The sequence below is a fragment of the Ailuropoda melanoleuca genome, chromosome 3, assembly GCF_002007445.2.
Source record: "Ailuropoda melanoleuca isolate Jingjing chromosome 3, ASM200744v2, whole genome shotgun sequence".
NCBI lineage: Eukaryota > Metazoa > Chordata > Mammalia > Carnivora > Ursidae > Ailuropoda > Ailuropoda melanoleuca.
In genome coordinates, this window is record NC_048220.1 from 34,783,982 (window position 1) to 34,808,054 (window position 24,073).

At 40.5% G+C, this 24,073-nt stretch overlaps 1 protein-coding gene across 6 annotated transcripts in view; it reads right to left on the bottom strand.

Annotated features, from left to right (window-relative positions):
* JAKMIP2 (janus kinase and microtubule interacting protein 2) overlaps window positions 1-24,073 on the bottom strand; it is a 160,549-nt gene that overhangs the window by 68,413 nt on the left and 68,063 nt on the right. Inside the window, exon 1 of one of the 6 annotated variants that reach the window (XM_034656227.1) lies at window positions 6,517-6,536. The exons of the other annotated variants lie outside the window; for them this stretch is intronic. The gene's annotated coding sequence lies outside the window, so the exon portion shown is untranslated. Of the gene's footprint in view, window positions 1-6,516; window positions 6,537-24,073 lie in introns of those variants that run through there. 6 annotated transcript variants of the gene reach the window in all.

The following is a 24,073-nucleotide window of genomic DNA, read 5'->3' on the forward strand; positions in this document are numbered from 1 at the left end:
GGGGAATTAACTATACTGGGCTAATTGGGTGACTCATTTATTCATTCAGTCAATATTGTTAGAGTTCCTTCTTTATGCTATGGTAGATACATTATGTTGAAATTGAAAATAAGAGTCCAAAGACATAAAAACAGTAAAACCTTTATCTCTATTTATCTATCTATCTATCTATCTATCTATCTATCTATCTATCTAACTTCATCATTATCATCGTCATCACCGTCACCTATCTGATAACTGCCTTTAAAAAAATAAACACTAGTCGTTTCGGAAGTATAGACAAGGACTCCTCCCTCCAATGAGGTGACTAACGAATCTCCTCGAAGAAGGTGCACTGCCTGGAACCTGGGGAGCAGGATGTTAACAGATGTAGAAACAGACGAGGCATCCTGAGTGAATGAAATGGCAGGTGCTGAGATACAGGGGGAAAAAAAAAGCACAGCAAGTATTTTGTGAGGAAGAGGGGGACCTGATCAATTAACCCAGAGTATGGCTGATGAGCACTAATGGTGGAGAAGTTGCCTGGAAATGACAGATTGCGGAGGACCTGGAACGCCAACCTTAAGATTTTGGAATTTTCTTTTCAGTAAGCAATTGGTAAGCTGCAGAAGTTCTTGGCAGGTGGATACCCTAACAGGGAAATGTTCTGGTGTGGTTATTCTGGTGTCAGAGTGGGGAGAAACTGGGGGCGGGGAGACTGGATAGAAGGCAACTGAACTTGCTAAGGTGAAAGATGATGCAGCCCTAAACAGAAGAGTACCAACAAGAGAGAAAAAAAGAGGGATGTGTCTTGATTTACAAATTCTTAAATGCTTCACAGGAACAAGGAGATCAGGAAAATATGGATACTAAATTGTTAAAGTCAATGGGAAAAACATGACGAGATACTACAGAAAGTTTCTCACACAACCTTTCAGAAAATTGGGTATTGTGTACATGGAGGTGCTTCGGTCCAAAACTACGGGGAATTCCTACTGGTCACCCATATGTTAAAGCAGCTGCTGTTCTCTCAAGCCCCCTGGTATTCAGCCTGGAGGACCATGCTGGGATCCTGGGCTTTCTGCCATCCCCACATGAGCACTGGGGCCATGCCCTTTTCAGTGTGACCCTAGGGAAAGGGATAGGAAGAGGTTAGGAGGTCGAGAGGACCAGTCTGTCTCCAGAAGTCATGGAACTGTTCACCATATTCTACCCTAAGCTGGATGTTGGAATCATTCTTCACGCTTATTTTGCAAATGTTGCCAAATCATTGAAGTATACAGCTGGAAGATGTCGAAGGGGCTACCATTCTTTACTTTTAGAACTGAAATAAATTAACAAGAATTTATTGGATTTTTATAACGAATACCGCTAGGCACAAAGATAAATGAGACAGTGTTTAATTTCAATCAGGTGCTAGGGGGAGTGAACTCACATGTTTTTGTTTAAAAGTTTCTCTTCCTCTAGCTGATCTCTAAATGTTGCTGGTCCCCTGGGTTCCCCAAAGTTATCTACACTTGGCCCACCTATAGGGTTATGACTCCTCATTTTATATCCACAGCCCCGACCATTCCCCATACCCCGACTCACATATTCAACATCTTACTTACCAAATCTATTTGGATATCTGACCGGTGTATCAAACCTAACTAACATGAATGTCTTTAGTCCCTCACAGCCTCATTCTCTCCAAGCCTTCCCATATCAATAAATGCACCACCATGGGCCCAGTTGCTTCAGATCTAAGCTTAGAAGTCCTCCTTTATTCTTGTATCCATCATTCGTCTTCTCTAGTCCACCAGGAATCCTGTTTGTTTTTCCTATAAAATATAATTCCCTTTGGTCAACTTCGCTCACCCCCCTACGGTGCTCTCAGAACATGGAGAAAGGAGGAATTTGAGAAAAACTTAAGTCACTTCATAGCCTTATGGTCTTCCTGGATGAAGAAAGGGCTTTTCTGATTAGAGATACAGGAACGGCAGAGAAAGAGCTTGAGAAGTACTGGGAGTCACAAATTTGCCAGATGCATTTAGAGAAGGTTGTGAACAGGGAGAAGACAAACTGGTTTAGATTGTACAGGTTCCTGCAAGACCGATGGTTAGATTTCATTGACAATGATTAGATTTCATTATGTAGAAACAAAGCATTTGAATATAAGTGTGATAATAAGAGCTCAGAGTGACCAACCGCTTTGAGCTCGACATTGGACTAAGCACTTGACATACTGCTCTCATTTCATCCTCCCTAAAAATAGGGGGAAATGATTCACAGAAAGATGAAATAACTTGCCTAAAACGACTGAGCCATAGATGGTGAAGCCTTCATGCAAGCCTGGGATCCAGGCTGTGATGCCCTGGGTTGCGCTGTCTCATGTTTGCATTTTAGAGAGGTAGCTTACACATTGTGATGGACGGTGAGTTTCCAGGGAGGGTCACATAGGAAGCAGGAAATCATGCTGCTTCACCGTCCAGGTGAGTAGAATACAGCTCTGACCCTACCCATGGCCACGGAGATGAAAAAGGATGTGGCACCTCTGACACATGAGATTTTGATGGAATCATGTCTCCTTTTAAACACTAATACTGGCTTGAACATTCTTCTCTGCTATGGCAAATAATTAGTACCAGCCTTCTGGTATTGCTTGCAGCAAAAATGTGCACTGCCATAGTCATATTCTACATTTTAATCTATAATCCTTTCCCAAAAAATATAATACTATGTGCCCGGCTTTCTCTGGGAATTATATTTAACTTAGTCCTATAAGAGCTAGGGAAAAGAAGAGGGTTAGAAAACTAGAAACACATTCAAGTCAGAAAAAAGCACCACAGGAAGTTACTGATAGAGTCAGCTTATGGAAACCGTAAGGTGAGCATCCGTTCATAAGGATGATTCTGTACATCCTCCCGGTGAAGGGGAACTTTGTGAAGTCTTTTCCGGTTGTGATGGGTGTCTGGCAATCTCATGATTCTCATGTATAATTTTGCTACAGCGCTTCTGTCATCCTGTGCTGCCTTCCCCCCCCCCTTTCTGGACACCCTTACTGAGATATAATTCACATATAAAATTTATCCTTTAAAAGCGTATTAATTCAGTGGTGTTAGCATATTCTCAATATTGAGCAATCATCACCACAATGAATTTCAGAGCTTTTTATCACCCCAAAAAGAAACCCTATACCTGTTAGCAGTTATTCCCTATTCCTCACCAAACTCTCCCAGCCCTAGGCAATCACTAATCTATTTTTGGTCTCTATGGACTTGCCCATCCTGAACATTTTCTATCAATTTGAATCATACAATATGTGACTGGCTTCTTCCACTGTAGCATAATATTGTCAAGGGTCATTCATATTATAGCATATACAGATATTTCATTTCTTTTCACTGCGGAATAATATTCCATTGTATGGTTAAAACTGCATTTCATTTATCCAGCCATCAGCTGAAGGACACCTGAGCTGCCTCTGCTTTAAGTGGCTTGAGGTTAGCCTTCCAAAGAGGCTGCCAGCCAGACCAAAGACCTCTATGCAAGCAAAAAGTCTCACTGTGCATTCATGATCCTGACACAGCAAAAAAANAAAAAAAAAAAAAAAAAAAAAAAAAAAAAAAAAGTTTTTTTTTTTTTTTTTTGAGAGAGGCATGACTATATCACTGCTAGCAGGTGGAATGTTTCTGGACCACCCTAGGAGCCTGTGTCAATGACAATGTCTGCCACAGCAGATGATCTAGATCCAGGAGAAACAGAAGCCTTGTTCAACTAAGAGCCAATCCTCTTAAAGATATTGGATAATTAAGAGATAACCTCTTAGGAATCCTTGTATTTTAAAACATGGATCATTGTCTGAGAGTAAACCTTCTTGTAGAAGTGGATTATCAATGGAAGAATTACAGCCATCACTCATTCATTCAAACAGACATTTAGAAGAAATATGATGCAGTATTTGAGAGTAGAGTTTACCAAATCTTTGGTCTGGTTGTGCAAAAATCTCCTGGAAAGTTTAAGCGACTCTAGAGCTCCATCTCTTTAGATTTTGATGTAGTAGTTGCCAGGTGATTCTGATGCCAGACCATTTTTGAGAATTTCTGGTTAGGAGTATGGGCTATGGGTCAGACAGACTTCAGTTTAAGTCCCACCTCTGTGTTTAGTAGATGTGGATCATGGATAAATTGCTTAGTTCTCTAGGCCTCAATATTCCTCATCTCTGAAATGGGGATGAGGGAAGGGGGATACATAGAACTATGGCATTGGACTATTGGACAATTTAATGAAAAAATCTAAGTGAGAGTCTCATACAGTTCATGACATATGACAGTTACCACTTACTGAGTGCTCTCCATTTCTACTATTGGCTAATGTGGTAGAAACAAAATAGCCTGTAAGTGCTGTCCTCAAGATGCTTAAATTGAGTAAGAATGATGGAAGATATGCAAAAAGTAATAATTCAAGAGCCACACTTATGGAAGGCCTCAAATATGAACAAAGCTATTCTTATTCTTGGTTCTCTATAGATTCATTTAGGCACTGACACAAAACCTGAGAGAGGGAAACCACACAATTCTCTGTCAGAAGTATAGCCACATATTTGGTTAAGAATGTGACCACTATTTATTGAGCACCATTCTCAGCTTTTCATAGATGTTCAAAAATCTAAGCATCATTCCTACCCTCCAGTGGCTTCCAGCCTGTAAAAGGAGACAGGTGTGTATAAAGAGAAAACAAATTCTAAAAAGCTGAGAATGATATAGTTGGTGAATGTGGGGGCAGTGCCTTAGTTTGGACTAAGGAAGACAAAGACCTGTAAGAGAAGGTGTCATGTGAGCTGAGCCTGAATGAGGCTCTGTACCTCACTGGGTCCTTACTCCGTGTCAGGCGCTGTGCTATGGCACATGAACGTTAGGTACGTTAACTCACTGAACTGTTGCAGTTCACCCTTTCAGATGTTTACTCTTACTATTTCTTAGATAGGGAATTGAGGATCAGAGAGGTTAATGAACTTGACAAAAATTACACAGCTAAGAAACGGCAGAGCTGCAACTCAATACACATCTGTCAGTCTCCAAAGCTGCTGCAGCTGCTTTTTTTTTTTTTTTTTTGGAGAGACAGAGAGAGAGAGAGAGAGCACACACACGCACAGATGTGGGGGAAGAGAAGCGGGGGAGGGAGAGGGAGAGAGAGAATCCCAAGCAGGCTCCATGCCCAGCATGAGCCAACGCTGGGCTGGATCTCACAACCCTGAGATTATGACCCAAGCAGAAATCAAGTAGGACGTCCCTTTCTAAAGCTTCTTAATACTTACATTAACACTTTCTTGAAAGATGGGCACGGTTCAGTTCTGGTTGTAAGTAGGCTAAAGAGATGGCAAAGGTGTGCAAATGTCAGCTGGTGGCTTACAAAACAGAATGGTAGAAGGGAGTGGTTAAAAGACTGGACTCTGAAATCAGAAAAACTGGCTTTGACTCCACCTTCCTCGCTATATAGTCTCAAGAAATTACTTAAACTCTCTAAGCTTCTGTTTCTTTACTATAATATGGGGAAAGGGATATATTTACTGCAGTGAGCTCTTACGAGAAATAAATGAACTAAAGTGTGTCAAATGATTAGTAAATTATTATCATCATCATTACCATGGTTATTATTTTTCTAACTATCCAAGAAAAGCCAGCTTAGATTTTAAGAGAAGAAGAAATGCATTTATCACCTGTTCATGTTAAAAAGACAGGCCAGGAAAAGCACAGAGATCCCTGGGAAGACAAACAGAATTCATGTTTATGCTTTTGGGGCAATGGGACCTGCGCTGACAGGATCAGTATGCCCAGGAGTCTTGGCTTTGTCTCTGGTTCCGCCCTAAGCTATAAGCTGAATAAAGTCATTATTAATCTTGGAGGTTCCAATAAGGCTGTTGCCTTGGAGTCATGATTTGCAAAGCAACTGTAATACAAAAGGGCTAAAGTTCATATGTGTGAAGCTAAAAGCTTCACCACTTCTCTGTGATTAATATTTGGGTATGTTCACTCTACTGAAGCCCTGGGAGTTTGTTTTGGCCATTTCCCCTTTTTTTCTAAAGATGATGCTTTGAGTCAGATGTTGTTAGTGTTTAAAATGCATGAATTAAACTGCTTTCTTGATTCCTGGTGATATGGCAGAAATATATTACCACTTCTTAAACCTTTCCCTACACAGGCAAAAAGTCTCACTGTGCATTCATGAGCTGGACACAGCAATTTAATATAAAGGACAGGGGGCTGTTGTTTAAGCCAGTCCAACCCTGGAGTCCTAGTTTCCCTATATTAAGGGAATGTGGTGGTGTGGCTACCGGGTCAAAAGACTTTTATGGGGCGCCTGAATGGCTCAGTTGTTAAGCGTCTGCCTTCAGCTCAGGGCGTGATCTCGGTGTTCTGGGATCGAGCCCCACATCAGGCTCTTCCTCTGGGAGCCTACCTCTTCCTCCCCCACTCCCCCTGCTTGTGTTCCCTCTCTCACCGGTGGTCTCTCTGTCAAATAAATAAATAAATTCTTTAAAAAAAAAAGACTTTTTACCCCTTACACATCTGTTAGAAGGAAATGGGTCTGAAAGGCTGACATTCAGCATGGTAGCAATCATTCATCTTCAGGATTGTAGGGTGCCAGGCATCTATGTCTTCTTATGTTTGTTTTTCTCTCTCTCATCTTCCACTGAAATGCCCTCTTTATCACCTAATAATAGTAGCAATTATTATTATTATAAATTATTTATAGTTAACATGGTAAGTTTTTCATATGAAAGAATGCTAAATAAAAGCCCAAACCTGGGCCTCCTGGGTGGCTCAGTCGGTTAAACGTCGGCCTTTGGCTTAGATCCCAGGGTCCTGGGATTGAGTCCCAAGCCGGGCTCCCTGCTCAGGGGAGAGTCTGCTTCTCCCTCTCTCTCTGCTCCTCCCTCTGCCACCCCACCCCCACTCATACTCTCTCTCTCTCAAAAAAACAAAAAAAATACCCCAAACTTATTACTCCCAATGAACGTGTTTTTTTGATCTCAGGTTTAAAACTTAACATCAGAAATATACATCATAACGTGTAGAATAAGAGAGCGCTCTCAGCACATATACAAGAGACCTCTAACCTCTTTAAGGGGGCTTCTTAGGAAGGCTTGGTAGAAGTGATGTCAAATTTGAGATCCAATGCAAATAGGATTCATCCCAAACTGCTCTATTCTGCAAACTATTGGCTTTGCTCATGCATGTCTTTCCCTTTCTCAACNTCTCCCATTCCGTGGGCTGCCTCTTAGTTTTGTTTTTTTTTTAAAGATTTTATTTATTTATGTGACAGAGAGACAGCCAGCAAGAGAGGGAACACAGCAGGGGAGTGGGAGAGGAAGAAGCAGGCTCCCAGCGGAGGAGCCCGATGTGGGACTCGATCCCGGAACACCGGGATCACGCCCTGAGCCGAAGGCAGACGTCCAACGACTGCGCTACCCAAGCGCCCCCCCCCCTTTTTAAGATTTATTTATTTATCTGTGGAGGGAAGGGCAGAGGGAGAGAGAGTCTCAAGCAGACTCTGCGATGAGCACTGAGCCTGATGCAGTGCTCCATCTTATGACCCAGATATCACAACCTGAGCGGAAACCAAGAGTTGGAGGCTTAACTGACTGTGCCCCCCAGATGCTCTCCCTCCCACACATCCTTTAGGGCCTAGGTCCGATGGAATCAATTATTTCCTCATCTGGATTTCCATTTCATCAATTCACATTTGTTGAAGCACCTTGAGCAGGGGGTGTCTGTGCTAAACTTAAGAGACAGGGTCCTTGTCCTTCCCAGAGGAGGAATCAGCAGTTTCGTATAGTGTGATAGTTGCATATATGATAGGAGACAGGAATCACAGGAGTCTTGGTGGGCCAGGAAGGACTGCTTAGGGAAAGTGCTACTTAAAAAAGGTGTGTAACATGAGGAGGAATCTGCCAGCAAAGGGTTGGAGGGGGAAAGAAGAATGTTCAGGTGGACAGAGCACTGAGTATGAAGGTCTACAGGTAAAAGAATATGAATGATGCTGTGGAGAAACATACAGGCAAGAGCTTGGAGGGGGAAAGGTCAGAGACGAGCTCAGAGAGGCAGGCAGAGAGCAGCTGGTGGAGAACAGTTTCAGCTACATCAAAGGAGATGGACTTCCCGCCCATAGCAGGTGTAGTCACCGACAGGTCCATGCAGGGAAGTGGCTTGATGACATTTTGAATTTAGTAACAATCCTCTGGCAACTGAGGATGGAATGGACTAAAGGGGTAAACAGAAATGCAGAAAGACAAGTTTGGAGGCTGTGGCCATAATTCATTTAATCTGTAGTTATTTTTTAGGTGTCTGAGTCCCACTTAAGGGTAAAACTGTGTTTTATTCATCTTTGTACTTTTGTACCTGTCACAGTGACCACCATGAAGTTTAACCAAATTAATATTGATCTGAATCCAAGGAAAATAGTGAGATTGAGGGACGTATTTCACAATTTCTACAAAGATCATTTATAATAAGGTCTATTATGGAAAATTTCTTTTACTTTGCAGAAGTCCTTGAATGACTGTTTTGATTTCAGGCAAAAGTTAAAGCTTGGTGGAACAGTTAAATAAACAATAAAATTAAATGAATTTTTATTTAAGCCATGTGTTGAGATTTCATAATCCTTGTTGCTATCCATCATACTCCCAAGCTTAATCTCACTTCTCAGCACTAGTAAGTCAGCTTGCACTTTTGTCTGGGTTTAGAAGGCTTTCATAAGGACTAGTTTAGCAAAATAACTCTCTCAGTGCTATACTGTCGTATTTGCATTGTCCTTTCTTTCTGGATTCAAAGTATTTCACAGCTGTTAGAGTGAGAAGTACCAACTTCATTGGACGTGGGGGAGAAATCTCAAACACAACAGGAAACTATTATGTATTCAAGGTCAGACAGCAAGAAACATGCCTCAGAGCCCCTTCCCAAGGCAGGCATTCACTCTGTATGCATACTTCTATTAAAAACAAACTGGTATATTAAGTTAAAGAAAAATACCCAAATCACTGAAGAAAGTGGTCTTCAGATAATTATATTTAAGTGATAGCAAGCTTTCCTATTTTAGGTATAAGTGAAACATGTGTAACCCATTCTGTTGTTTCCTTGTTTCCAAAGACCTTGAATTAAAAAGAAAAAAACTATCATAAAGGCACTTGCACAAAGTGTCACACATGAGCAGAAATTTCTATATATAAGAGGTGAATCAGGTGTGCCTGCTATTAAAAAAAGGGGGGGGGGCAGAACAATATCTGTAGTAAGATATACATTAGGGCGCCTGGTGGCTCAGTCAGTTAAATGTCTGCCCTGGGCTCAGATCATGATCCTGGGGTTCTGGGATCAAGCCCCACGTCGGACTCCCTGTTGAGCTATTCTCTCTGTGCTCACCCCCCAACCCCTCCCCACTTGTGCTCTTTCACTTTCACACACACTCTTTCTCACATAAATAAAAATCTTTAAAAAGAAAAGATTTACACTGATTTATAGGACTTAAGTAGAAGCACATCAAGTTTGAATAAAATAACCTCAGATATGCTGTGTGGTTTGATTAGCATTACATTTAACTTTCCACATTCTACTGAAGAGAATCTGCTATCACTATTTTCCCTATGTTATAATATGGTATGACGCAGTATAATATTACAGAGCAATATAGATTATTCCTTTGTTAACATTTAGGATTCTGTTTTGAGTTTTGTCCCAGAGGCCAATGTATAACTACATTTTTTTTTCATTTGATGCAATGTTGGTAGCAAGACTATAAGGAGGACTAATGGAAGGCTGTCAATCTAACCCCACCATAAGATATATGCTATAGGAAAATAATTTTAAAAAACAGATCAGCAACTCTCTCATGAACCACAGTTACTACGTTAGAGTTGAAGATGATGCAAGATGTATTAAACAAAGCTGCATATCCTATGTGCCAAAGGAGTGGGGAAACACACACACACGTGCATACACGTGAACAAGAAGAAGCGCAGCAGGAAGGCAAGGACCATCTTTCTCTGGCTCCTTGTTGAATTTCAGTGCCGGAACAGTGCCAGGCACAAAGTAGATGCTGAATAAAAATTTCTGAATAATTAAATGATATCACCAAAAGAGAAGTCCTTACAGTTAAAACTGGGACATAAAGGATGAATAGGCAGAATTAAGGAAAGACAGGTAAGTGTGAGGAATAAGTTATAGATCACAATGTCTGGTGTGCAATGCTCACCGTGGGGAACCAACGGATGGACAACAGGAAAAAATTATGCATGTGTTGACTGCCTAGATACTGAATTTATGTCTTGTTTAACAATTACTGAAAATCTGATAAACATTTTTAAGAGAAGAGGCATGATCCAATTTTTTTAAAGAAAGATTAATCTTGAAGTTGTGTGCAGGGCAGAATGGGACAGAAAGGAACTAGAGGTTAGAGGTCCAGACAGGAATCCATTGCCAGGGTTCAGATAGAAAAGAGAGGACATTTGGATTAGGATGGAGGATAGAAGGGCTTTTTCTTCCTTAAGCTAAAAGAACTCTTATGCATCTCACCACCATCATTTTCTTCATCCTCACCCAACACCTTTTCTCTTTATTGAGCACTCCGTATGTGCTGAGCACTGCACAATGCAGCACTTGTGCGCAACCTCCCATTTCAGACTGAGAGCAAGGCTATGAGATGCATGCTGTTACTATCTTCCATTTATTGATGAGAGAACTGAGTTGATAGGAGACCCATTCCCTCACTTAAAGTTACAGAGCTAGGTAAATGGTATAGTTAAGGTGTGTGTAAGCCTGAAGCTTCTTACGGATATGAGTTCCTATACTTCTCTCCATCTGGTGTACGGTGTTTGAAGAGCCCACATAATGTGCTAATTTGGGGAAGTAATGCCAGAAAGAAGGAAAGATCAAAGATGACAACCAATGCTTGCACATGGGACATTAGAAGGATGTGGGTACCATCCACAAATTTGCAAAGATGTAAGGAGTCACACGCATGCTTAGAAATAACAAGACCTAACATTTTCAGGGGCTTAATATAAGTCAGGCTGTATATGAAATAAAATACATTCATTTTCTCATTTAATCCACAACGTTATAAATACTACAGATGGGGGGGGGAGCCCAAAAAAGAAATATGGATTGTGCAAAAGTGTGTTGGTAATCAATAGCAAAGTCAAGACATAAGATGTACAGCCTCACTCCACAGCCTGTTTGCCCAGTGACTATGCAGTACCAGAAACACTCCAGTTGGTTTTTAGAGAAATCATATTTCAGGGTGCACGCAGCATCTTTTAATTATTTATTATTTACCTACTTTGAAATTTTTTCTCCGCACTTATTCGAGAACAATTTCCAAGGCCTCAATCAGATAAATGCACTTCAACATAATAAGATTTAACACATTTAACATGAAGTAGTCAGTACATGTGTACACATATATAGAGATAGGTGCTTGAATCGCAATATCTTTCTTTGAATAGTAGATGACGGGAGATGTTAATTTAAACTTCTTAAGGCTTTTCTTCTCCCTCTCCAAAACGTCTATAATAATTGTTATATAACTTCTATAATCTGAATGAAATAATGTTTCTGGGGGGAAGATGAAGAATTCAGTGAAGAAAGAGGAACAAACAGACAGTAAGGGTAGATAACCAGCTGAAGCCAGGAGCGAGGCTGGAACACACAGGCATGCTTTCAACATCACATTATGAAAAAGCTGGAACTAATGCAAGCATAGAGATTTTGTTCCTAAATCTGAAATGCTTTGGACTCTAAAATGTCCCTTCTCTCTGCTAAAGAGTGAACCAGCCATTAGGCAAAGCAAGTCACAGCACAACTGTTCACTCCATAAAATCGACAGCTGAAATCAACAAGAACCGAACAGATTCCTTCTGAATGGATGTGGGACCCTTTCTTGGGAAGGAACTATATAGGCAATTAGATTGGACCTTGAATAAACCATTTTTTTGGAAATCACTGGGAACACTGTTTTTTATCAAACCTACCTTTCTCTTTCTTCACTGCCTGCCAGCCTCTCCTGTGGATATCTCACAGACTCAAGAGTACAGATCACTCAGGGAAATAAACTATTATCTATGAAATTAACTTTTCTTCCTTCAATATCTCTATCCCTTTTTGCTTCATATAGGCAGAGATTTTCCTGGGCCTGTTCACCACTTTAAACCCCACTGCTTAGCACAGAGCCTGACAGTAGGTACTCAGATATAAAAATGTTTATTGAATTAAGTAAATAAAGCCAAAATGGAATTTTCAATGGCAAGAGTAAAGAACTCCTTCAACCCACAAAATATTAATGTTGTTCTCCCAAATAAGGACTATTATAGAAGGAGGTATAATTCACCATATAATGTTATTCTACCCCATGTTAAACTCTGGAGTATATTAATAGTATCTAACTACTCAGAAATTTAAGCAATATACTTTCAAATATAAGCAATTTACTTCTAAGAAACACATTTTCCTCCCAGTACTTTCCTTGACTTGTTATTTCTGACACAAAAAGTAGGAATTACAATTTCTCATTTAAGGTTTGAAATTATTTCTATAGACAGTCTTATTAGGAAAAGCAGTCTCAAAGGCTCAAAATTTTTTCTCCACATGGACCGGAAGATTCTGAGAGACAAATTTCCTCTTTGTACGGTAAGCAATCTTTGACATTTCTAAAACTCTGGGGCCCTGGCCTATGACATCCTAGTTCATAATAACATTCATATAGATAATTATTAAACTTCATCTGTTTACTCACCTCATACTGTGACAGATGAATGCTTCTGCTAATCATCAGCATCATTATTAGTATTGGTTATTTACTACTGCTGGCTGCTGTGCTAACCTATTTAAAAGCAGTATCTTTTCAGTGCTCTGAGGTGGGTGTTAAAAGTCATCCAGTCCAGCCCTGAATGTATGATTTATGAATCCTCTCTACAACTCCCCACTGGGAGACACCACCATTCAAATATGAACTGCAGGCCTGAAGATGTGATGACTGCTGAACAGAGAAGCAAAGCAGACACTACCAGAGCACAGAGGAGATCCAGTTCCCTGGGGGGGACTGAGGCTGCTTCTAACAGAAGGCCCAGCTGAGCTGAGAATTGAAAGATGAGAGAGTACTTGTCATATGGTTGAAGAAATAAGGAAGAATTGAATAAATATAAGATCTGGTAAGAATCACGGATGTACTGTGACTATTGATTAACTGCAGCTGTGAGGATGGGGAAGGAGGAGGCATTTGGAAAGGGCTCATTTTTGTATCTGATACTAAGCTCATCTGAATTCTTACTTCTCAGGTAAAACTTTCACTTTGGGGTGAAGGGTTCCACATTCTGAACTGTACAGTGAAAAACTATTTTTTTCACTATACTACTGTAATAATAACTCTATTAAAATCTTTCTGTATATCAAGCACAGTACTTACCATTGCATATTTATTATTTCACAGAAACAAATTCATGAGATAAAAAAAAGAAATTAAAATTTAAAATTTGCCCAACATTACACAGCTCGTATGTCTATGAGCCACTCATTCATTCAATTGTTCCTTGAGAGCCTGTGATGTGTCTGTCAAAATCTGAAAGTGGGTCAGCCTGATTCAAAAACATGTGTTTCAATCACCGCATAGCACCTGTCCCTCATTTAGTATTAGAAAGAGAATCTATATTTTTTCTTCTTCACATTTATTATTTTTTAAAGATTTTAAAAATTTGAGAGAGAGCGAGAACAAACAGGGAGAGGGGCCAAGGGTGAGGGAAAAGCAGACTCCCCACTGAGCAGGGAGGCTGACACAGGGCTCCATCCCAGGGCCCTGGGGTCATGACCTGAGCCGAAGGCAGACGCTTAGCTGACTGAGTCACTCAGGCACCCCTCCCATTTATTATGATCTTTAGAACTCTCAGATAACTCAAAAACAAGTCATATTCTATAGAAGTCAAAGTGTGAAGCTACTAAACACATTTTTTGTCCAGAGCATGATAGAGATTTAACAGAAAGCCGTGTATCATTATTTTAGCTATGCTCTGAGCGCCGCCTGAGTTCATCACTTAGGCCATTTCACGGATAAATCCCATTTTTCAGGGCACTTATAATCTAGCAGTTAACATTTTCCTGTGTGAAATAGGCTAAGACAAGGAGTACTTTACTCTGGCAAAATAGTACACACGAAATAGCTATTAAGTCTTAAATGATCACATAAGAGAGATAAGTAGATAAGATGGGATTTGGAGCCTAAATCTAGGGCTGGGGAAAATCTAGGGCTTCATACAGAAACTGACAAAATACAACCGATAGTGGTAAATAGGAATCATTAATATTTCCCTTGTATTCATTCAGTTGGGATAACGGAGACTTAGTGAAGACACAGGATTGGCTTGCGACCTAGAGCTGGTTAGCAATGGGGTGAGGCTGTCCTCCAAGCTATTTGACTGTAGAGCCCATTGTCTTTGCTCTTTCTCTGTAGTACCTCCCTCATAGGGAGCTGGTGAAAATGACATGGAATAATGCAGGTAAAGGGTTTAGCAGAGTATGTGTCAAATAAGCACTCTCTTTTAAAATCAGTTTGATAAATATGTATGAACATTTATTTAATTGCTGCCAATCACTGTTCTTGGCCCTGAATAAATACAATAAAACATATAACATACATGTCTGGCTCATGGAGGTAATGTGTTAGGTGGGAGAGACACACAATAAACATGTGAAATAAAGACGTAAGTACTGTGCTAGATGACACACATAGGAAGTGTCCAGGTGGGATTGTAATTTTAGATAAGGAAAAGTCTAACCAAATAGGGGCAATTTGGCTAAAGGCTGGAAGAGAAGGAGCCATGCAGATGCCTGGGTGGGGTGGGCTGGGTGGGGGAAGCCTTCCAGGCAGAGAGTGCAGGGCAAATATAGGAGGCCCGCCGCGGGCATGGACATCCCAGTTCCGGGAACAGCAGGCAGCCAAGGAGGCTGGAGGGAATGAGCAAGCGAGGACAGCAGCCAAATTGAGGGCCGAAATGAATGGGAGGGCAGTGTGTGCAGACCATGCTGTGCTTTTTAGGCTACTTTACATCAGCTTGGGCTTTTTTTCGGAGTGAGGGCCCACTGAAGGGTTTGACAGGAGGATGCCCTGATCTGACTCGGGTTTTAGCATTTCACTGACTGCAACAGAAAGAGTAGAACAATTGGCATGCGTGGAAGTACAGAGACAGGTTTGGAAGCCGTGGCAAAAATCCAGCTTTGAGATGGTGGTGGCTGAAGTAGGGGTGGGAGCTGTGGAGGCAGTGAGAAGGATCAGATATAAGCTGCTATCAATCCTTCTTAAATTGGCATCTGGCCAAAATTAAAACCCATCAATTGTTGAGCTGAGATGCAAAGCCGCGTAGGCCTGACTAAAGTTTTAAACAATGTGCTATACTCTTTGTCTCTGAAATGCATTAAAAGCTCCCAGTCTAAGAAAGGCATCAGGCCAAGCACTGCAGTTCAAAGAGATGAGGCTGACTATCCCTGTCCCTTTAAAAACTTAACTCTATTAAGAGGACAGTATACCTTAAATATAAGCAGGGTCATAGTGTGGCCATCTGCATTCCTCCAATAAATATATTGGGTGTAGTTTTAGGTGCTGGAGATAGATGGATAGCATAGACAAAGATCCTTGCTTTCATGGGGTTTATATTCTAGCACAGTGAGACAAAAAATTAGCAAGAAATATAAATATATAGCATATTACAAGGCAATAATGAGGGACTTCAAAAAGATCAAGCCCATACCTGTGCAACACTCTTAATACTGAAAAATTAAGAACAATATAATGTCCATGTAAAAGTAACTGGCTCAATAAGTTGGTAGGTCCAGTCTACAAATTAGTATGCAACAGTTTAAAAATACATAAGTAAACCTAATGAATCAATGAGACTAATTTGACTTTAAGACAGATAATAAAGAGCAAGATAATGAGTTAAGGAGAAAGCTGAATGTTATACACAGACACACACCTCCATGTATACATGTATGTATATGACGCCACAACGCATTCTGGAATGACAGATAGGGTGAAACGTACCACCCTGTTTAGGAATCAAAAAGGCTTCCTAGATGCTTCACCTCATGAGCTTCAAACCCCGTGGGGAATGTAGTTCCAACCCTTCCTTTCTCAACCATGGGCCAGTCCACAGCTATGTGGCTTTCTGGCCACTGCACGATACACTGTAGTCGTCTGCCCTACCTAGGCAACAGCTCTGACAATTACATACTTTGATCTACTCTGGAAAAGCTGAGACCCTTAAAGAGGACAGGGTTGGACCTGGGTGAGAACAGGATTTCTGCAGTTTTTCTCCTGTCTCCCAAGGCCTTCTCGGGGGCTTGGGGGTGACCAGAGCCCCTCCTAGCCTCCTTTCTCCAGCTCTGCCACCACCTCCTCGAGCTGTGCCTTGCTCCATTCCATCTCCCCCAGATCACTACGTGTGATAAACCACTTCTGTCAATCTGCTAGCAGATAAGGTTTGTGTTCACAAACTCTCCCAACCCCCCAGTGCATAAGTTTTATTTTAAAAAGGGATTCAGGAGGCACAAGCATTGCATGAGATTACGTACGAGGAAACTAGCTGTTACCCATAAACCACTGTACTTAAATTGAGTTATTAAAATGATTATTAACTCTTCCACCCTCTCCGCAGTACACACATTAAATGTTATGATTATTATTAACCTTCTCACCTCCTCCGCAGTATACACACTGGGAAATGCTATTACTAAACCCCCTCCCCCAGCCCTGCTCCTTCTGTCATTGGGAAGGCATTCACAGAAACTGTGCTAGGCTTAAAGGCCAAGGATTTTAGTCTTCCCTATTCCTAGTGCTGCCTAACAGTCTTTCTATTTATTTATTTATGTATTTATTTATTTATCAATTAGCCAATGTATGGTACATTATTAGTTTTTGGTGTAGTGTTCAATGATTCATCAGTTGCATGTAATACCCAGGGTGCATCACATCACATGCCCTCCTTATTGCACATCACTGGGTTACCCCATTCCCCCACCCACCTCCTTTTCCACAACCCTCAGTTTGTTTCCCGGAGTTAAGAGTCTCATATGGTTTGTCTCCCTCTCTTATTTCTTCCCCTTCAGTTTTACCTCCCTTTCCCTATTGTCCTCTGCACTATTCCTTATGTTCCACATATGTCCGAAACCACTCTGGAAAACAGTATGGAGGTTCCTCAAGACTTTAAAAATAGAGCTTTCTTCTTATTTATAAGCTTACAAGGTATTCGAACATGCTTTATCTCATCGATATTCACAATGAGACTAAGGCCGACTCTAGTATTCCCACATTATAGATGAGAAAACAGGCTCAGAACATGCAGTCACTCACTGGAGTTGTCACAAGGCTGGGAATTAACCTAACTTGTCTTCTTCCTAACACATGTTCATGTACCACAACCCAAGCTTCGTCCCTGAAGGTAGTTTTGGCACACAGACTTTCTCTCCTATAGCTTTGCCCAGAACAGGGGAGTGTTTCCCCTCCTTCTATTCAAGAACACATGAGGGTTCTAGTGGATTAGGAGGACGCAGAAGGAGGAGCCTGGGAACCAGAGTGAAGACTACATGGTTTGCAACTGTCCACACCTTGTGTGAGGGCATCCGTATGCGAGCCCACGGGTCACACCTGCAGGTGCACACTCGAGTCTCTTGGCTCCTGTGTTTCCCTGTACAGGTGTCTGTTTCTGGATCCTCTTTCAAGCCATCAAATAGAATGCTCCCTAACACATCACATTTCCCTTGCTTGGTCCTCTCTTCCTTAAATTCTAGTGACCTCAGCTTAAATGTAATTGACTCAAGGAAACTGTTGTAGGTGAAATTGTGTTCCCTAAAAAATTATGGCCAAGTCCAAAGTCCCGTTACCATTGAATGTGACCTTATTTGAAAATAGGGTCTTGGCAAATGTAATTAATGAAGAGGAGGTCTTACTGGATTAGGGTGGGCCTTAATCCAGTGAACAGTGTGCTTTTAAGAAAATGAAAATTTACACACAAACACACGCACAGACACACATGGAACAACGCCTGGATGAAGGAGGCAGAGATTGGAGTCACGTGTCGACAAACCAAGGAACACCAGGGATTCGCAGCAACCACCAGAAGTTTGGAGAACGGCACGGAAGAGATCTCAGAACCTCCAGAAAGAACCAACTCTGTTGACACCTGGGTTTCAGATTTCTGGCCTCCGGAACAGAGAGAGAATACATCTCTGTTGTTTTCGTCACCCACTTTTTTTTTTTTTTAAGATTTTATTTATTTATTCGACAGAGATAGAGATAGCCAGCGAGAGAGGGAACACAATCAGGGGGAGTGGGAGAAGAAGAAGCAGGCTCATAGCAGAGAAGCCTGATGTGGGGCTCTATCCCATAACGCCGGGATCATGCCCTGAGCTGAAGGCAGACGCTTAACCGCTGTGCCACCCAGGCGCCCCTCATCACCCACTTTTTGGTAATTTGTTACAGCAGCCCCAGGAAGTCTTCTTGTTTTTTCCAGATCAGGCCAGTTTCTTCTCCTGTACATTTTCACAGCATTGGCTATTTTTTTCTAAATAGCGTTGTGTCACAGCATATGGTTACATATTTGTTTGATTTTTTAAATCAATATTTATCTTCCCACTAAAATGGAAGCCCTGTGAAAGCAGATGATGTGGGGTTTTGCTCACTATAGTGACTATCATAAAAACAGTACAGTCTACAATTAATATTTTTTAAATAAAAGAAAGAGTGAATGAATGATTAGATTGATGAATGTAAGAAAAGAGCAGAGCACTTAAAATTTTGGCCTGAGGGTGTGGGAGAAATGCTCACCTGAAAGCAAAACAAAGACCTCTCTTCCCATCTCTCTGTCTCAGAACTCTGTCTCTCTTCCCTCTCTCAATCTCTCTCTGTCTCTCTCTTCCTTGTTTTTGCCAAGTTAGATTCAGAACACTTGTCTTTTTTTTTTTTTTTAAAGATTTTATTTATTTATTTGACAGAGATAGAGATAGCCAGTGAGAGAGGGAACGCAAGCAGGGGGAGTGGGAGAGGAAGAAGCAGGCTCCCAGCGGAGGAGCCTGATGTGGGGCTTGATCCCAGAACTCCAGGATCACTCCCTGAGCCGAAGGCAGACGCTTAACGACTGTGCCACCCGGGCGCCCCCAGAACATTTGTCTTTTTAAAAATCTGTGGGGAATGATAAGATTGACAAGACAGTTAATAATATCAGAGAAAACTGTCAACTCTAACACTGGTGATAAACACTGTAAAACTGTGAAAAATGAAAACAAATGATTTCTTTCTACAAGTTAGAGAAAGTGGATACTCTATCATTTTGTCTTAGCAAACAGCACAACAGTAATTATTTGTACCATTAGTTTTGTATACAATCTAAAACAGCAGACAATTTTTATTTGATGAAAACAGTAAAAATCATACATATTTTTTCTGTTAGAGTTAGCTATTTACAAATATAGTCACATACTCATATATCTTAAGAATTACAGAAAAATGATGCTGCACCATGGTTAAGGCCAAGAGCTCAGGAGTCAGGCCCCAGGCGAAAAGACCAGCTTTAACCAACTACAGTGGTTATATTGGATTTGACACATTATTTAACTTGTCTCTACCCAGCTTTTAATTTCTGCCTCATAGGGTCATGGTTTGGATAAAATAAGCTAATATATGCAAATACATACAAGAGTAATTGGCACACAGTAAAACTCAATACATTTTAGCATTTTTATTACTATTAGACATCTGACGTTTGATGAGACCTTGGTGAGTAGTCATTGAGATAATCTCACCCATTTATGTCATAACTATAAATTAAAAATCATTTTCTTTTTTCAGCTTTCAGAATTAAAAAGTGATGAACAAAATAGACTGGTGAGTGATGCGTGGGGTTAGGAATTGTAAAAAGATTTTGCAAACACTTTCTTTGTAATAAAAAATGCTGGAAGGTTAATTAATCTTTTGGAGGGGTGACAGTGAGTGGGGGGCATAAAATAAAATGTCCAAAAAAATGGAATTATAATACTTTATTTCCATTCTAGTGGAGGCATTAACTTATTTTTATGGTAATTTTTTAAGTTTGAGTTTTGTCCTTTAGTCAGTCTTGTCAAGTCACAATTTCAAAGGATTTTTAAAAACTCAGGTTTAATTTCTTAAGTGGTTTAAAGACTCAGAATTCCAGTTAATTTTGGGGTTGAACTTCTAATTAGATATGTCAGATTTCAGTATAAAGTCAAATCTATTAAGCATATCTGTGGTGCTCCTCCTTCCCAAAGAAATACTTTCTTCTACTAACATTTTCAGTAACTTGCTTGTTAATAAATTTCATGGACAATTAATTAATATATTTAAACTTAGCTCTTCTCTTGGTGTCAAATAGGATCATTTTCATCCGATCTGAGATTTAATGTTGATTGCTCAGCTGGCAGGTGCTACTGCCTACACTGGAAAACTGCTAAGATTTAAAAATTTCCTTTAAGGTTCTATTCTGGCTAGAGAAAATAAAGTTCATTTTCAAGGGGGATGCCATCAGCTCCTTATCTTTTTGGGTGTTTCCAATCTTGTCTTTGCGGCTAATTTAGGGATTGCAATCACATGATGGGCAGCAAAAATAGAAACAGGACTCCTCAGTGGGCTGTCTACACCACAAGCAGTCATTATCCCCCGGCCAGAACTTCCTGATAGATGGAGAGGCCATGCAAGAAAATGAGCCACCCCAGCAAGATTCCTACAGGTCCTATAATTGTCTAGTGAAATTGATAGGCTATGCTTGTCGAAGCTGCTGTTTGTCATTCTCCCGGACTCCCTCCGTCTTTGTGGCTGGCAATTTCCATCTGCAGCTTTTACACTCTGATGTATAATTTGGCCTCTCATGCCTCTCTGAATTTTGCCTCTGTGTTACTTCTCCTTTGAGACTGTGTATTTCTCAAACTTTTCTTATCTCTTAGTATTGTTCAGATTCATTCTTTGCTGTTGGAAGAGTCAGAGTTCATCTTTGCAAAAAATACAGTAAAGATGGAAACAGCTGTCAAATGAAGAAAAGAAAACAGAAAACAAAAGTTGCTTTTAAAGGCATAATAATAAAATTTTATGTCTCTTGTCCTTTTTTAGAAATTTATTTTTTGGGGGCGCCTGGGTGGCACAGCGGTTAAGCGTCTGCCTTCGGCTCAGGGCGTGATCCCGGCGTTATGGGATCGAGCCCCACATCAGGCTCCTCTGCTATGAGCCTGCTTCTTCCTCTCCCACTCCCCCTGCTTGTGTTCCCTCTCTCGCTGGCTGTCTCTATCTCTGTCAAATAAATAAATAAAATCTTTAAAAAAAAAAAAAAAGAAATTTATTTTTTTGAGAGAGAGAGAGAAAGAGAGACCGAGTAGGGGTATGGGTGGGGCAGTTAGAGAAAGAGAGAAAGTCTTAAGCAGACTTCGTGCTCGGAGCACAACGTGGGGCTCAATCCCACAAACTTTGAGATCACGATCTGCGCCAAAACCAAGAGTCGGGCGCTTAACCGATTGCACCACCAAGGCACCCCTTATGTCTCATCCTTTTGACCAAAGTCATGACTACTATATATGGCTCGAAGCTTATAAAATTGTGACAAATTTTGTGTTTGAGGGTCTAAATTGGGAAGCTGAATAACCTGAAGGCACAGAATAATAGAAGCACAGGCAAGCAAGTCAATCTGTTTTATATGTGACCATTTTTGGACATAGGACCAGAAGGATTTTCTCTCCTCATTCTCCAAGCTAGACTATTGATGAGTATTCACGATCAAGTTAGAATCAAACCAAATTGATTCAGGATTCTCATGGAGTGATTTTTTGTACCAATTTTGGCAGTTTATAAATAGTTATCAATCCAACTAAATTGAGGGCTTTTTAGCACAAGCTTAAACAAAGATAAGCCTATTCATTGGTTGACAGGATAAAAAGGCAAAGCAAAATGGCACCAATTGCCTGGTTTCCTTACACACCCATTTGAGAAGGTAGAAGACCCTCACGGATCCAGGCTTCCTTTCCTTAAGACTCAACATAGGTAAAATTTATGATGGCTTCTCTCAGTCTGCAGCTTGGCTACACCAGTTCCCATATTTCCTCTCTGGGGAGAACCCGATGAATAGGATTCCTTCTTATGGTATTATCTAACAGGGATAGCAGTGCTCCAACTGAAGCAGGCCTAGCTTGTGCCCTCTGCCCAGACATTTCTGTTCTTCCTTAGCTTCTGACCACCAAAGCAAGGCTTGCTTGCATCTCTCTCTCTTCTTCTCCTATTGTTATGGGAGCGAAGGTGTATCTGTGTGTGTGTGTGTGTAGTAGGAAAACACTAAGGCACATAAGCATAATTATATGCTGTAGGTAAAGGAAATTGAGAGAAAATAGAGCTGGAAAGATAACTTAGGCCAGTTAAAAGGCTTATTCAGTAGGCCAAATGGGTTTCTGATGGTTTGAATAGGTGTGTGACATGAACAAAGCTGTGCATTAGTAAGTCAAAATGAGTTACAGTAAGTAAATTACTGCAATTATTAGGCTTTAACCTTGGTGGATATAGAGAAGACAGATGTAGAAAGATTTCCAGAGTAAGAGAAGGTAACTGACAAACAGATCCTGAAAGTTATCTACATTGGTAAGAAAATAATTAGAGAAGGAGTCTTTTATACTAGTAAGACCATGAAGAAAAAAGGCAGGAAGACAGACAAGTGAGGTGGGAATAGGGCTGAGTGGCTTGGGAAATTGAGATGAATTAAAAAGAATTTATTTTCCAGCCATACACTGATCTAGTTTTCTTGAACATTTTGCCCACTTAAACACCTAAATTTACAGTTAACAACAATAGCAACAACCAATAATGTACCAAAAATAGGATTCCAGAAATGTAAACAAACACCACAGATGATTCAATCCTAGGGGCATCAGTCAAAATGTGATGATTCTTGGACACTAGCACAGGAAATAAACCCTAGTGTCTATCAAGAATATGGCGTTTTATGAAGGAGCCTGCATATAATTGGGTTACCAGAAAGAACTAAATATCAGCCAATTCTACCAGAAGAATACGAAGGCAAATTGCCACAAGTCATCCACCCTTTATGACGGTGTGTGACCTGAAAATATGCTACCTATGTTAGTTGAAAACATCTTGGAAGAAAAGCCAGTGATCTAAGTATGCAGAAGGAAGCAAACTGAAAACCTATTTGGAGAAGCATACCATCAAAATAGATCTCGAAAAATTCTCCCAGATAAAGTTCCCAGGTAGAACATTTTACTGGGAAAGAGGAGCAGACAATAAAATCAGAGTTACAAAGATTCACATATTGAAATTATCAGGCACAGAATATAAGTTATATATGCTAAAAATAATAAAGAGATTTTAAATATAAGCACTAATAATAAAATACAATTTTTATAAAAATGATTAAAATAATCACACAAATAGAATTTCTAAGATTACCAAAATTGAATCTTTTTTTTTTTTTTAAAGATTTTATTTATTTATTTGACAGAGATAGAGACAGCCAGCAAGAGAGGGAACACAAGCAGGGGGAGTGGGAGAGGAAGAAGCAGGCTCACAGCAGAGGAGCCTGATGTGGGGCTCGATCCCAGAACGCCGGGATCACGCCCTGAGCCGAAGGCAGACGCATAACTGCTGTGCCACCCAGGTGCCCCCCAAATTGAATCTTTATAAGTGGAACAATAATTGAACATTTAGGAAGGAAAAAAATAATTACAGTTAAAAATTAAATGGACGGTGACTATCAAGTTAGATACAGATGAAGAAACATTTAGTGAACTGGAAGACAGAGCTGAAGAAATTATTCAATAGTATGAACAAAATGAGACTGAAAAAAATGCATACAAGGTTAAGACAAATGTAAATCAGAGTGAGAAAGCCTAATACATATCTTATGGTATCTCCAGGAGGAGAAAATAGGCAAATCTGGAGTGAAGTAGTATTTGAAGAGGTAATGACAGTTTTAGAATTTAGCAAGTGTCCTATGAGGGAAATTCAGCTGTGTGTTTGAATTTCCTCCATTGTGTCACTACTAATTTTGAGCCAGGACCAACCCTGATTCCCAGTC